Source organism: Anomalospiza imberbis, chromosome 3 (assembly GCF_031753505.1).
Source record: "Anomalospiza imberbis isolate Cuckoo-Finch-1a 21T00152 chromosome 3, ASM3175350v1, whole genome shotgun sequence".
Lineage (NCBI taxonomy): Eukaryota > Metazoa > Chordata > Aves > Passeriformes > Viduidae > Anomalospiza > Anomalospiza imberbis.
In genome coordinates, this window is record NC_089683.1 from 102,809,623 (window position 1) to 102,820,049 (window position 10,427).

The 10,427-nt window shown below is 38.1% G+C and overlaps 1 long non-coding RNA gene across 1 annotated transcript; it reads left to right on the forward strand.

Moving 5' to 3' along the window:
- Positions 1-838: 838 nt before the first annotated feature.
- LOC137469978 (uncharacterized) lies at positions 839-9,612 on the forward strand. Its single transcript, XR_010996848.1, has 3 exons — positions 839-963; positions 2,557-2,759; positions 9,572-9,612. It is a non-coding gene; the product is annotated as an uncharacterized lncRNA (long non-coding RNA).
- The last annotated feature ends 815 nt before the right edge of the window (positions 9,613-10,427 follow it).

Consider the following 10,427-nt stretch of genomic DNA (forward strand, 5'->3'; position numbering starts at 1 on the left):
TGCTTCTGCAAGGAATTATAGTGGTAAAGAAAAAAAAAACATATTTATTGAGATCTTTTGTTGAACCTCTAGCCGAGAACTTTTATTCTCAGAAATTCATTAGGGTATTCTTGAATATTTTATGGTCCTCACAACAATACCGTGATCCTACAACCAGGAAAACTTGTATGCTGCTTTTTTCTTTTGTTTTCTCTCAGGTTCACACCAGCTACCGAGTGTGAGGAAAACACCTGAGTTTACAAGGCCAATCACCCAAGTTTAATTTTTTTAAACCTGAAACCTCTTTCTGCTGCATGCTGTAGTACCTCAATAGGAGCTCTCTTGCCCACAGATGCAATGGGAGGTTTTTAATGGAGAAGTGATACTTTCCTTTAAATCACCTGAAACATTTAGGAAAAAATTCACAACTCATCAAGCACAAAAGTTTTTCTTCAAATGCAACTCTAATGTTAAATGGAAGTGAAGACTAATCAAGCTTAATCATCTTCAATGCTCTGCTAATAAAGAGAAAAGGCAGGAGGTGTTTGAGAAAGTGTTGAATTTGGAGCACAATAGTTGGGTGACCTCTTAGGGTGGCTTGAGCTTGGCTTCACATATAAAATTATTTTCTGGAAAAGGGATGGTGCTGAGAAAAATAATTAAATAGGGTTCTTATTGTTAAGGAGTTTATGAGTTATAATTTCTATAATTTCTAGTTTTACATGAGGTGACTGGATCAGCTCTTCTGTGAGTTGCTTGGTTTTGTTTGTTTTTTTTTTTTTTTTTTTTTTTTTTTTACAGAAAATAAGAGTCTCCCGTTGTCTGCCATTTATTTAGTCTAGTATTAGTAAGTTAATATTAATTATTGTTTTGTGATTTATTCTGTATATTCTGCCCACAAAACTTCCACAATTTTATGTGTAGTAGTGACTAAACCACATCGTGTTTCAGAGTGTATAGAGTTTGAGGACAGGTTGTTTCAAGGTAGTGCTTTCCTCTGCTAGATGTGTTAACTTTTGTGTAGAACCTGGGTTATAGAAATGGCTAAAAACAAATTAAATATTGTAGCTGGGGTTCTTTCTTGGTGAATGTCTATGTCATGCATATAGCATTATCTTGAGAGTGATGTGAAGGGGGGAATGTTTGGATTTGTTTTAGTTTCTAAATTGCTGCTGCATTGTCAAGGAGCTAATATCCTTCTCTGTAGTAAAAGTGAGGTGATATCTGAGTACTTTCAATCTTTTGGAGGCTATTACTGAATTATGGCGAGGTGCTAGGCTATGCATTTTCACATGTCGGAGTCTGTATGTATGATTTTAATCTGTGAAGTTAATGATGTTAGTGTGATGTGGTTTATAAAGCACTTGTGGGAGACCACGTGTATGATAGACTTGTGAAGTTTGACAGCCTATTTATTCTTGGATAAAAGAAGTTACCTGTATATTTCTTATAATCTTGCTGTTGTTGTTTCTTACCCCTTTTCCACTTGGGTCTATTCAGGTGCCACCCTGTATTCCATAAGGACTTTTGCTTGTAGATGCCTGTCCCTTTGCAGTAGGAAGTGGCAACTTTGTCCATTTTTCCCCCTTTAAAAACTGTTTTTCTCTATCCCAAGTGAGCTAATTATCCATTACTATTTTATTTGATAAAGTGCTTTGTGATTATCATGTTTAAATGTTATAAAATTTTAATGATTAAAGATGAATGCCTAAGCAGATTTTTTTAATGCAGCTCTGAAGGAATTTGGGGTTTATGCATGAAAAGTTATGTGCCAGCTCCTGTACCTGACTCTCTGCTTTAACATGTGAAATATGCCTGAGAGGGAGACTGCTGCAGAGAAGATATTTGTGTGGTATTAAAATATTGTCCACATCACAGAAATTTATCAGAAAAAAATAGCTTATTCAAACTTTGTATTTGTGCAGAGGATCTTATCTGTATAATGTGTTATATCTCACTAGAGATATTATTGTCAGCAATAATTTGTATATATACATTTAGGCTCTGATGAATATCAGCTAAAATATAGAATTCAATTCTGGAAAGCTGCATTTTGTAATAAATGTTGCCAGGATTCACTAATCTATCACGCGAAAGATCTATGTTGAGAGATAACACTGGAACAGCAGAAGGTGGGGTTACTGAAGACAGATCTTGGATGGATTTAAATAAGTGGCAGCTGAAGGATTTGAGTACTTGTTGTGGATTTGTTTTTTTGGTTTTTTTTGTTTTTTTTTTTTTTCCTTTATTTTTGAATTTCATCAATTTACCGAGGGGCTGTAATTCTGTAGAGTTTTAACCTTACAAGCTGCTGAGAATTGTAAATGCATAAAACATTTTCTATTTTAAGCCAGTCCTAGCTGCTGCTGAAACACCAAGCTTGCCTTGGAGGGCATCCCTTTGAGACTGTGCTGTTCCATGCTACTTGTCCTTCCAGGCTGGCTTTTCCTAATGGTTGTTAGCTCCTCATATGGGCCATTCCCGGGGATTCTTCCCTTCACTGCAGGAACTTGGTAGGATTTCCACGTGCCCCTGGCAATGAGCCGGCAAAATGGAATCTCTGCTTTGCTTTCCCAGGGAAGTTTTGAATGCTGGTGTCCTTGATGTGGAATTCCTAGCGCTCTTCCCTGGCCATCAGGAGCAGAAGGCTTCGCTGGACCTGCAGAGGCTCGCAGGGCAGGTGCAGTTGTCACCAGGAGATGGACGGGTCGCTCGTCACTCCCCGCTTTGGCTTCCAATTGAAGCAGAGATTAATGCCGGTGTTACCGCTCCTAAAACAGGTTAGTTAATGGGAACTAACTGTGAGCTCACTGAAGCAGCACTAATCTCACTGAAGTGTCTGTCTTTGATCAGCTCATTCTCTCTCAGCAGGCCGAAAAATAGCCACAGGACAGGAGTGCTCAGTTTACAATCACGGTAATTTCGCTTTAGGTTTGTCTTTAGCTGTTGGAGATTAATGAATCAAAAGGGTGTTTAAATTTACAACCAGTTCTCTTCTAATCACTTGGCAGTATTATTTCTGGCTGTTTTCTGCTTTGATTACCTGAGCCAGTCATCCAGAGGATGCTGCTGTTCTGCCATCTGATAGTGGGGTACAGCTTTAAATGTCTGGGAACTGGTAAGATGATAGCAGAGGGTGTTCAGGATTTTTTGCTTCTCCAGCTGTTTTCCAAGCTGTGTATTTGTTACAAACTAGTCCAAATCCACCATCTCTCTCTCTTCCTCACTCATTTTTGCTCCTGAAACAGTAATTTTTTTATTCTACTAGCATGCATCATTAGTGGGGACTGTGTGTTTGGGATATCCATTTATGGGGAACCCATGGATGGGACCTGTGATGCCTAAGCATGAGCAAAGGGTTTGCTTAACAAGGTCTGAGGATGATAGCATTTGGATAAGCAGCTGGCATAGGGAATTGTAGACAGTTTCTTGGGGTTTCACTCCTAGGGGAAACCTTGTGTGGTCAAGTGTTTGCATGTCCCACAGAGAATTTGGGTATTATGGTTCTGTGAAGATTTGATCTGAGCTCCAAAGCTATTATGTGCATAAAATTCCTTGCCCTTTCAGTTTTCTTTTAATGTGCTTCCATTTGGGGAGGAAAATTGGGTGCAAAGTGCACTTGTAATTTAAGATTACCCCTTTATAACAAGAATAGTGATCTCTGCTAGCTGCACCTGAAGAAGAAAAAAAAATCTTATGTGGTAGGTATAGATTCAGAAAATGTCCTGTGTCAGAAATAGTTGCCAGGAAAGTATTGTCCAAATTTAACAGCATATGGCTCTTGTAGTTTTCTCTTCAGCAAACTGCCTTCATTTTGCGGGTAATGTTTGTTTTACAGGGGTACTGAAGAGGTCTAACTTGTTATTGTTGAAAAAGTATTTTCTCTGACCTGAACAGAAGTTTCTGCAGATGAATATCTTTATGAAAAGCTTTACATGGAGAGCAGACAAGTGTATTTTTTAATTTTCTTGATCTAGGAAGAGAAAAAACCTGTTTAATCTTTGCATTTTTCTTTACTCCTCTGATGGAGACACAAGTCCTTGGACAGCTGCTGGTGTGTGACAGTGGTACTGTTCCAGTTCCATTATAGTGTGAACGTGGCTGTGAGCCTGTTTTTGAGCATTAAAGCCTGATGCTAATACCCCTGATACACCATCCCTTATCATGTTGAGGAGTCGTCTTTGTCATGAATTCATTAGTTTCATGCAGAGATCGTATATAATTCTGATTGCTGCTTGCAGGGAAACTTTAAAGATGGGAATGGATACTGATAATTACAGTAACACCTCAATTGTATGTGCAACTGGGGAGAAATTTTCATATCCATTAACCTTGCAGTAAAACTCTGCTGAAGGTTTTCCCCGCTCACCTTTTTATATGTGATGGTGTTATGTTCAACTTCATGCAGAAACAGGAAAAGAAGGCATAAGTAGGGCTCAGCTTCTTTGAGAGGATTTTGTGATTTTGGCACCTATATCCAGGCTGGTGCATTGTTCACAGGCTCTCTTTGTTGTAGTTGATGAAGTAAACCATAGATAACTGATAACAGTTTATTTTTGAACAATTGTTTAGTCAGGGAATTTATGTGCAAGGTAAGCATGGAAGTGATTCTTTCTTATAAGTCTTTAAATAAACAAAAGTTGACTGAAAAAGGAGATGAAGCAAAGGAGAGTGACAAGTAATGGGCTGAAAAAATTAGAAAGAAGCCAGAGGAACATTATAGAGCAAAGTTACTGCAATCATGTGGTTTATGTGCATATCCTTTAGGACTTCTTGCCTATCTGTGTGTACAGGTGGACATGCACATTAAATTACTTCTGCCTTGATGACTGGCAAACAAACATAGAACAAAATCAATATCAAATATATTTGATTACATACAAATATGCAAGTATTTCCTGATAAGTTCAAATTTACCAAATTTATCAAAAATAATTAACAAATTGTAAAAATTTAAAAATTTATTTTTTTAAATATATTATGTATTGTCTTAGCTACAGGTAAAGATTAAGTGAGAGAATAGAAAGCAAGAGACAAGGAAGTGAACAGTGGATTAGATGTGTATGATGTTCATGCCAATTGCTTTTAAATGAGGCAGTCCAAGGTCTGCCTCAGAAATACAGCGCTGGGATGGGCATTCCAGTGTGTGGCTGAAATTCTGAAATGTTGTTGAGCTCCTGAATGCAGAGTGCATTCTTGGGTGCATTGACTCTACTGAAATACAAAGGGTTCCTACTTGGGATAAATATAAATTACTCCTGGTTTTGGTTTTCTTTATGCTGTACGAAAAGAAGAAAATGGCGGTTGTGCAAATAAGCCCTCACACTGTCTTTATTGTACATTCATCTGCCTGGTTTCTCCTAAATAATGTATATTTGGTCCTTTTTCTATTAAGAAGTTTCATTTTAGTCTGAAAACTTTCATTTTTGTGGGTTTTTTTCTGCTTGCTGTTTGAAGCAGTGGAATAAAGGGGAGGTGCTCCCAGGGAAGATTGCTGTAAAGACTTCAGATACATGGGATTATCGTTTTCTGAGATTATTGAAAGTTGATTCACTAGAAATTTCTTGCCAGAGAAGTTTTCCATCTTTGAAACACACTGTTTTCCCTGGGGAGCCCTTATTTAATTGATGTTTACCAGGTACAGTAACTCCTTTCTGGGATGGCTGAGTTCACTCTTAAAGTTGAAGTCTCTAGGTGTTCTTTGCTATTTTGCACAGGAGTATTTCATTATTCCAGATATTTAAGAAATAATGCTAACTTGTGCAAAGTTGCTTCTAATTGTGCTCTCAAACTTTGGGACTATCTTACCACAAAGAGAAAACGGACAATTGTGATCTTGGAGTCGCATTTTAATCTTTGTAATGTGCTGGTTGTTTGCAGAGGTGCTACAGGAAAGTCAAGCCAAGAATTCATTACACAGCTAAAATCGAAACACATCTCGATAAATAAAATCATTTTAGTCACATCAACAGAGCCACAAAAATAGTGTGCTATGTTGATTGCTGAAAAATTGGCAGGGGGAAGAAATGTTCCATCACAACTTTTGGAAAAGTAGAGGGAGCATCCTTTTTGTTAAGCTGCTGGTTCCTTCCCCAACAGATGACCAGCAGGTTCTTAATATTTCTGTGTACTGTTGTGTAATGCATGTGGATAAAAGCACTGGATATGCTCTATGCCTGGATAAATACAATTAGTTGCAATGTTTCTAGAAAGCAGTGAGTTGCTGTTATAGCTGCGCTTTTTGAAATCATCATCTTAAGCAGAAAGATGATGATACTTAAGTAGAAACTTAAGGCATCTGCAGGGGTTTTTATTTGGTGTATGACCCTTCATAGTGTGTGAAGTGGACACTGCTGTGAGTGAGGAGCATGATAAGGGAAGGGCTGAGCTCTGAAGCTCAGAGCTGAGAGTGCCTAGCAATGAAATTACAGCAATCTTGCTGCGTGAGAATCATCCTCAACGTGGCATCCTCATGAGTGCAACTGTATCTGTGAGGTGTCTGGTTTTGCTTTAGGATTTCCTTCAATGGCCACAAATTCTTGAGGCAAAAATCAGGAAGTAAAATTAAGTTTTTGAGGCATAAATAAAGCATTGAGGTATTCAGGTGTTTATGAGGTATGTGTTCTCCACCCCTAGTTAGTCATGGCTATGGAAGGAGCTACTTGCCAAATACTTGATTCATAACTATGCTGTGTAAATTTTGTTATCTTGTAATAGTGTGAGGCAGAATGTAAATTCTGGGTGAAGGTCTCTGCTTAAGGCTGGGTCTAAAGTGGAAACAGATCTAGAACTGTTTCTCTGCAGCTCAGCATCTTGATTGTTATTTTTACTTATGTAGAAATCTGTGTTTTTCACTAAGCAAGCGACATGCATAGGCTGCCCTGCCTCTTTCCTGGGACTGTGACTTTATAAATTGATTTTTTTTTCTTTAAACTACACGTAGATTCATTTCATTTATCCTTTCATGTGCCCCATCAATGAAGCACGTAGGAAGATAAAAGTATTAATTACCTTCAACTACTAAGACTTAGAATAAATAGGTTTTAATATTGCTAGTTTCATACTGTACTATAATTAACAGCATCCAAGAGTGCAGAACTTGAAACAGATTAGAAAAGAAACCTCAGTGCTGTTCAGCTTTTACCTTCAGCCCTGCAGCTTTCCAAAAAGTATACAGTGGATTTTCAGTCTAGTGGATATTTCTTAGCTGGCAACAGATAAAAGCCTTTAGTTTCCTGGGAGGGAACCAGAGCGTAGCAAAAGCTGGTTGCATAGCCACTAGTGGAATTCCTTTAATACTGGCTAGGTGATCTTGAGAATTTTTAAAATAACAGTAAGGAGAATCTCATTTCAGTGAGGCAGAGTTCATTCTTGATAAAGGGCTTTCCAGAAACTAGTTCTTTGTAACTATAGAAACCCCTAAATTTTCTAATCTTTGATGGAGAATGAGAACAGACTTTGCCGAGTTCTCAGTAAATCCCAGAGCTGATAGTGAATGCTTAACGCATTGAATGTAGTAGGAAAAAGGCTCTTTGGAACTTGCTTCCAGTAAAACATTCTCTAAATCAGAGTAATATCCTTATGAGGCTGCTTAATAATGAAAAAGGTGGTCAGAGGAGTGTAGTGGTGAATGTCCTTGGAGTTGAGAGAAAAAGGCTGAAGCAATGTAAAATAATTTTCTGAATCTTCCAGAGAATTATTCCCTCTGCCCACAGCCCTGTTTTATAAAATTGGAATGTAACTCAACTGTAGTTCTTTTCCACTTAAAGGAAACAAAACTTTTGGTAACACTTAACAGCAGTGGAAACAATACTTACTGCTATGGAGACATTAAAAATCTGTATAATATGTGGAAGATGAAGGGCTATTTTAAATCTGTAACTTTGAATGTAAATGTGCAAGTCCCTAAGAAAGTGAGCATCCTACTTGGATTTGAACAGAATTTGATATGGAGCCAAATTCATGTGGAAGGTGTACATCCTGAACCTGAACTACCAGAATTCTTCCAATTCTGGTAGAAAACTTGTTGCTGTGCATTTAGCTGCTGTCAAATGGGAAGGAAAAGCAACATATGGAGCAATGAGAGACTTCCTTGATGGTGCTTTTGGCTTTTGTTGTAAGGGGATCTTTATTTTGGAACAATCCCTCCTGTAGGTAACATGCTTCAGAATGTTTATGAAGGAATCCAGGGAGCAAAACAGAGTTTAAGAACTTTAATATGTGCTAAGTTATATCACACTGAAGTAAATAGGCACAAGGTATTCAGAGTGGCTGTTACTAAATAGTACATTGAATGCCATGCTTTACAAAAAGTTTCCTATTTTCATGTTGCTGATTTTATATATTGTGTTACTGAAAAAGGATGAGCTTGAGAAAATCTGCATACATAACCAAACTTGCTTAGTTTAATTGCAGCCACCTCAAGCATTTCTGTGAAACCTGAAATTTTTAGATGGGTAAGGTCCCTGCCCTTGGTGAATGCCACTGATCCAATGCCAAACTTAGTTTGTAAGCACTATTGCTTGAGAATGATGATTCCTCTCTCCACTACTTCACCAAAGAGAGAATATAACATGAATGTAGTTTCTTAAAATTTCTCAAGGAGCTGCAGGGATAGTTAGACACACAAGGATTCTTTTATTTAAGATGATTTAACTTTAATGGGAGATATGTGGCTAAATATCCTTGCAATATGGAAATATTGGAAAATATAGTAGCTGGACTGTAACAAGCCATAGTGACCCCAGTAAGCACTTTAAACCCAGTAACTCAGTGCTGTTAGAGGAAATATAACCAATGGTGTGAAACCTGGAATTTGAAATCAGTCAAATTATTTTTCACTGATGCAGAAAGAATCATTCTTTCATGAGAGGGAGACACTTCTATTTTTCAGGAGTACAGCAGGATTTTTGATATTCTTGCATTGACAGCTGTAAGTTAACTTAGTTTTAATTTTTTTTTTAACTTCTTATTGGGTCAGGTAAAATTTTTTCTCACAGATTTGACCTCAGATTTCTCCCCATGTCATTCTATGCTGCTGGCTTAATTCTTATGTTTTTTTCAGCTGAATAAGACATCTTGCAGTTGTCATGACTGTTGTGCATTGTTAATTAAATACCATAAAAGCATCTGTGTCTGAAACAGGCTGCAGTTTGATTTAATTGTTATTGTATAGAGTGAGGATCAAGAAAAGTGTGCTCATCTCAGTTTTCCAGGATCACACAGGTGCAGGGATGTGCCTCTTGCTTGAACAAGAACAAAAAGATGTGATATCAACCAAGACTGCTAATGCAGTACCCTTGAGCCAGTGCTAACTCTCGGTGAGAGGTTGAAGCTGGCACTGCTCTCTGCAGGCGTCTGATCTCTCTCCGAGCCTCTCAGTCCCTCAGACAGTCCCTGAGGTCAGGGGAGACAGTCTCTGGTGCAAGGCAGTGCAGCTGTGCTGCTTCCAGTTCTGCTGCCTGGGATGTGACTGAGAGAAACCCAAAACTGGGATTGCCTGGTGCCTTCTACCCTGTTGTTTCTCTTGGAAATGCCTTGCTTGATACATTGTATGATTTAATTTGTGGACTTTTTCCCTTTTGTTTTTCAGGCTGATATAACAGTCCTCTGGAACAGCTGGAAAATACACAAGTAAGTTTTTAGGTTTTTTTCTTCTTCTGAGTCATCTTTTGGAAGACCACACCATTTGCCACTGTCTGTCTAGAGAGCTCAGACTGACTTCTTAACACTGGAATTTAAATTGTTTAAGATCAGGTGGTGAATTTTTCATAACCTTGGAAGAATTGCAATTCATGTTTCATGTTTCAGTGCAGACAAACTTGAAGCAAAAGTGCTTTCAGACACTCTTTGCTTTCTGTCAGCATCAGTACAAAAGCCTTGAGATTTTGGGTGGGAATCTAGAGAAACATGTATTTTGAATTTTATTAGAATTTGTATAACTAGAGGCAGAAGAATAGCAGGGTCTATTTTTAATTGACCTTAATATCGTGTTTTGGTCAGCCTCTGCTCAGTTACATGATTGCAGGTGGTCTGGATTTGTGCTGTATCTTCAGCAGGGCAAGCAAGCACAGAGCTTGCACAGATTAAGCTGTGCAGACACCTGCATAGCTTTCCATCCATCAAAGTGTAAGAGATTTAGCTTTTACAGAGTGTGTAGGTCTCATCTGCAACTTCCTTCTGGCAGGTGTTCTTCTCTCAAAGTGAATTTTGTCTGCCCCACCCACCCCCCCAATAAAATCTCTTCGTTATCTTTATAAAAATAATGAACAAAGACAAGAGATCGTTGTCTGCAGTGAACTGAATACAATACTTGGTGTCCAGTGTTGATTTACCTGAAGAAAAATACAAGCTAGTACTCCCTCTCCTGGCCTCATAGGGGAAATATATGGAATTGTCAAAAGGGGGCATTCTTGCTTTTTCAGACAAATGAAAAATAAGTAATGAAA